The sequence below is a fragment of the Colossoma macropomum genome, unplaced genomic scaffold (assembly GCF_904425465.1).
Source record: "Colossoma macropomum unplaced genomic scaffold, Colossoma_macropomum, whole genome shotgun sequence".
Lineage (NCBI taxonomy): Eukaryota > Metazoa > Chordata > Actinopteri > Characiformes > Serrasalmidae > Colossoma > Colossoma macropomum.
Genome location: NW_023494794.1, coordinates 29,129,896 through 29,134,826, shown reverse-complemented (window position 1 = coordinate 29,134,826; position 4,931 = coordinate 29,129,896).

Here is a 4,931-nt window from a genome sequence, read left to right as displayed (position 1 = left end):
TCTGTACCACAGGCTTTTCTGGGTTGGAGGCCTCTGAGTTTTTCCTCTAATTCTTCTATTGTGATGGAGAAGTCCAGTGGATTTTGATAATCCTTAATTGTTTTATCAAGAATTTCTAATTTTCCAGATATTTTTTGTTGCTCTATATTTACCGATGGTGTTCTGTATAATTTTTCAAAATGGTTTCTCCATTTATCCCCATCTCTAATTGCTATATCATCTTGTTTTTTTCTGTTTAGCGATTTCCAGTGGTCCCATAATGAATTGGAGTTGAGTGATTTCTCTAAGTTATTTATTTGATTTTGCATGTATTTGTGCTTCTTTGTTTTCAGTATACATTTATATTCTTTAAGTATCTCACAGTATTTTGTGCGCAGTTCCTGATTATGTGGTTCTCTGTGTTTCTGATTGGATACATTTCTAACTTCTTGCTTCTTTTTTTTGCAGTCCTGATCAAACCATTTGTTGGCTGAGAGCTCTTTGATTTGTTTTACTTAGCAGTCAGATTTATAATTTGTGTGGCATGATTAAAAATTCTGTTGAGGTTTTCCACAGCCACGTCGACTCCCTCTCTATTTTGGGGGTAGATGTTTGACAGGAAGGAGTCAAGAAGTGTCTGGATATCTTGGCTGCTGATGGCATGGAGATATTTTTCGGTGCAGTCCTGAGCCCACCTGAGGGGTGGTCTGAGTTTGTATATTTGGTTGGGTTTTTGCCGATTATCATTTGTAGCTGTTCTTTTCAGGTATATAGTGATTTGGCTGTGGTCAGAGAGGGGTGTTAATGGCTTGACTGTAAAGGCTTTCAGGAAAGTTAGGTCCAGATCGGTTATGGCATAGTCCACCGTACTGCTGCCTAGAGCTGAGCTGTAGGTGAGCTGACCGAAGGAGTCCCCTCGCAGCCGTCCGTTTACGATGTACAGACCCAGGCTTCGACAGAGCTGCAGTAGGTTCTTCCCATGTGCGTTACTGATTTGTCACAGTTTTCTCTGGGGGAGTACGAGGGGAAATTAATATGATCTCCTGTTATAAAGTGATCACCTTGAGTGCTGATGAAGTCTGGTTGCTCTCCTGTTCTCACGTTTAGGTCGCCACAGATAATTACATGGCCTTGTTTTTGGAAATGGCTGATTTCATTTTCTAGGTTTGGGAAGGTTTCTTCGTTGAAATAGGGGGATTCTAAAGGAGGGATATATGTTGCACAGAGGAATAGATTTTGAGGTGTTGAGATTAATTGCGTACTAATTTTTAACCACAAATTATTTTGTCCTTGTTTTATTGTTTCAATGGAATTGGTTAGTTCTGATTTAAACCATATGAGCACCCCCCCCTGAGTTTCTCCCCTGAGTCACTCCTTTTGACTTGGTGGAGGGGACCACTAACTCCCTGTAGCCTGGGGGACAACCAGTGGGCTCGTCTCCTCTACACCATGTTTCCTGCAAAATTAATATATCAACATTTCCTACTTCCTTCAAAAAATCAGGGTTTCTACTTTTTAAACCAAATAAAGAGGAGTTTAAACCTTGAATATTCCATACAGAAATGTGAAAAGATGTCATTCTGTACAAGCTGAAGTGTGTTGCTATTCATGTTTTTGAAATGGGAAAATTATTGCAAATAAATAAAATAAAGTTATAATGAATCTTTGAAAATAGAATTTGATGTCTTACTCACTGAACTTAAATTGAGTCATATACAATTTATTTTATTTATTTATTTTTTTAAACTAACATTAACTGTTAATGTCCTTTACCTTTATGGTAATGTGATTCTTACCACAGACCATGTCCCATTAGACAAGTGCAGACTTGGCTGAGCATCTGCTGTATGTCTCTGAGCTCAGAGTTATTAGGGTTTGCTGGTCCACTGACAGCCTGAGCGTAGGTCAGTACTCCAGGCCTGGTCTGGAGTTGTTGGGAAGGTGGAGCTGGGCCCTGGGGCAGTGGTGCAGTGTGTGTTCCTGCCATAGGTGCTGGTGCTGGCGGGAGGCTGAGGTTGTTACGGTGCCTCGTCTGCCTAGCTGGCTGTTCTGGATAGTGAGGGGCGTGGTGTCGAGGTCTCAGATGGAGGGCTTGTGGAGTTGCTCCATCTGCAGGTCTTGGGGTGCGTCTCAATGGCCGTGTGTTTGGGTTTTGTCCAGCTTTGCGCTGGAGTGTGGTGACATTGTGGGTCAGTGTGACGTCTTTCAATGTTTTAGCAAACACGAACTAATTCTTTGAATAGGTGGACGCTGAGCTCTGAGGTCATTTGTCCCTGTGTGTATTATGATGTGGCTTGGTGACCCTAGTGTTGCCTCTGTGAGTAATTCCAGTGCTTTTCGTGTAGAAGGGCACCAGAGTTTAGCCACTCTGTGCCTGGGGAGGAGTTTTTTCTCATCGATAAATTTTCCGTTGGAGTCTATTAGAAGTGCAGAATGTCCAGCTGGTCTGTGGTTCTTCTTTCTCTGTTTGTGTCTTGGACACTGGGCTCTAGATGTGCTTGTTGGCTGGGAGGAGACTGCCGTGAGCTTGTGGGGGTAGAAGGTGGAGGAGGCTTCTGCAAGCTGGTGGAGGTTGAGGTTGAAGGTGGAGGCTGAAGCTGGGGGGACGGGTTAGTCTGGGTGGAGGTATCTGCTGTTAGAAGACTCTGTTGCTGATTGGAGGAGAGTAGCTGTTCTCTCAGACTCTGCACTGTGCTGTCTCTCTGTCTCAGCTCCTCTCTCAGTGCAGCCATCTCCTTCCTGTAGCTGTCCCTGTCCTTCTCCCTGTCCTTCTGTAGTTCTCTGACCTGCTCTTTCAGTTCAGCCAGCTCTTTTCTGTAGGCGTCTCTCTCGTGCTTCAGCTCTTTGTCCTGTTCCTGTTTGAGGACCATCTTGAGGACCAAGGTGTACAAGCTCTACCTCCAGTCGTGTAAAGTGTTCCTTTATCAGGGTAATGGAGGTATAGAGTGAAGGGTCTTGGTCCTGCTCAATGTCCTTCTCCTGTCCTCACCTACTATCTCTCTCTCTCTCTATCTCTCAACTATCTCTCTCTCTCTCTCATTCTCTCTCTCTACTATCTCTCTCTTTCTCTCTCACTCTCTCTCTCTCTACTATCTCTCTCTCTACCTCTCAACTATCTCTATCTCTCTCACTGTCTCTCTCTCTCTCTTTCTCTCTACTATCTCTTTCTCTCGCTGTCTGTCTCTACTATCTCTCTCTACTATCGCTCTCTCTCTACTATCTCTCTCTCTATCTCTCAACTATCTATCTATCTCTCTCTCTCCCTCTCATTTAATTTCATTTCAATTCAAGAATGCTTTATTGGTATGATCGTATCACATGACTGTTTCTAAACTGTGTAATATACATCAGTCTATCAAACAGTCACACACACACACACACACACACACACACACACACACACACACACACACACACACACATAGTTCATACACTCACAATTCACCAAGATATTCCATCAATGTAATTTCACATGTATTAACAGTGTTATATATTATATATTAAATATTATATATTCAACTATATATACTGCATTATATTTCACTGATGGTGTTCTCTCTCTCTCTCTCTCTCTCTCTCTCTTTCTCTCTCTCTCTCTCTCTCTCTACTATCTACTAAATCACAGCTTTATCCACACACACATATAGAGACATGTGACATATGTACACTCTCTCTCTCTATACTATCTCTCTCTCTCTCTCTCTCTCTCTCTCTTGCTCTCTCTCTCTCTCTCTCTCTCTCTCTTGCTCTCTCTCTCTCTCTCTACTATTTCTCTTTCATTTTTATTCAATCATTGATTCCTTTATTAATTATATTTTCTTTCTTTCTCTCTTTAATGTTTAGAATTAAACAGTAAGTACAGGAGTGAATAATAAGGACTGCAGTAAGTAGTGAGTGCGGTCGCTGCTCTGTGGTGTTTCTGTGATGACGACTCTGTTCCTGTAAATCTCCTCGTGCTGATGATGTTGTGTGTGAGGTTCCCAAGAGAACGTCAGTTTACAAACACAAACAAACACAGCGGCCCACAGCGAGTTTAATAAAGATCTCCTCCTGCAGTGAAGCCGGAGCTGAAGAGGAAGTAAACAGGTCTCACAGTGCTGGATTCGGACAGAGAGAACGCTGGACGTCAGAGTGGATCTCTGGGCTTTTCCACGCTCTGCCTCTCTCTGATGGGTTCTTCACTCCTGCAGTGCCTCTTTTCCTGAAATGTTCTGGGTTTTCAGAGGCTAGCAGCACATCGGAGCAGCGGGATGAAGGGTTTAATGAGTCACCGCAGAAGTGCAGACGTCCATCTGAACATCTGGACTGTGAGCTGGTCAGATCAGTAAGAGTGACTGACAATAACAACTTCATCACTCTCAGTTCAGACCTGCAGCTCTCAACACTGCTTCCGTTACACAGACCATGGAGTTCAAGGGAGAACCACTGAGAGGAACCATGATTCAACAGTAGAACCTCTCTAAGAACATGAAGAACCACTGAGAGGAACCAAGACTCAAAAGAAGAACTCCCCTAAGAACATCAGGGAGAACCACTGAGAGGAACCATGATTCAACAGTAGAACCTCTCTAAGAACATGAAGAACCACTGAGAGGAACCAAGACTCAAAAGAAGAACTCCCCTAAGAACATCAGGGAGAACCACTGAGAGGAACCAAGACTCAAAAGAAGAACTCCCCTAAGAACAACAGGGAGAACCACTGAGAGGAACCAAGACTCAAAAGAAGAACTCCCCTAAGAACAACAGGGAGAACCACTGACAGGAACCAAGACTCAAAAGAAGAACTCCCCTAAAAACAACAGGGAAAACCACTGAGAGGAACCAAAACTCAAAAGAAGAACTCCCCTAAGAACATCAGAAAAAAACCACAGAGAGAAACCCAGACTCAAAAGGAGAACTTCCCTTAGAACATGAAGAAGAACGACTGAGAAGAAACTAAAACTCAAAAGCAG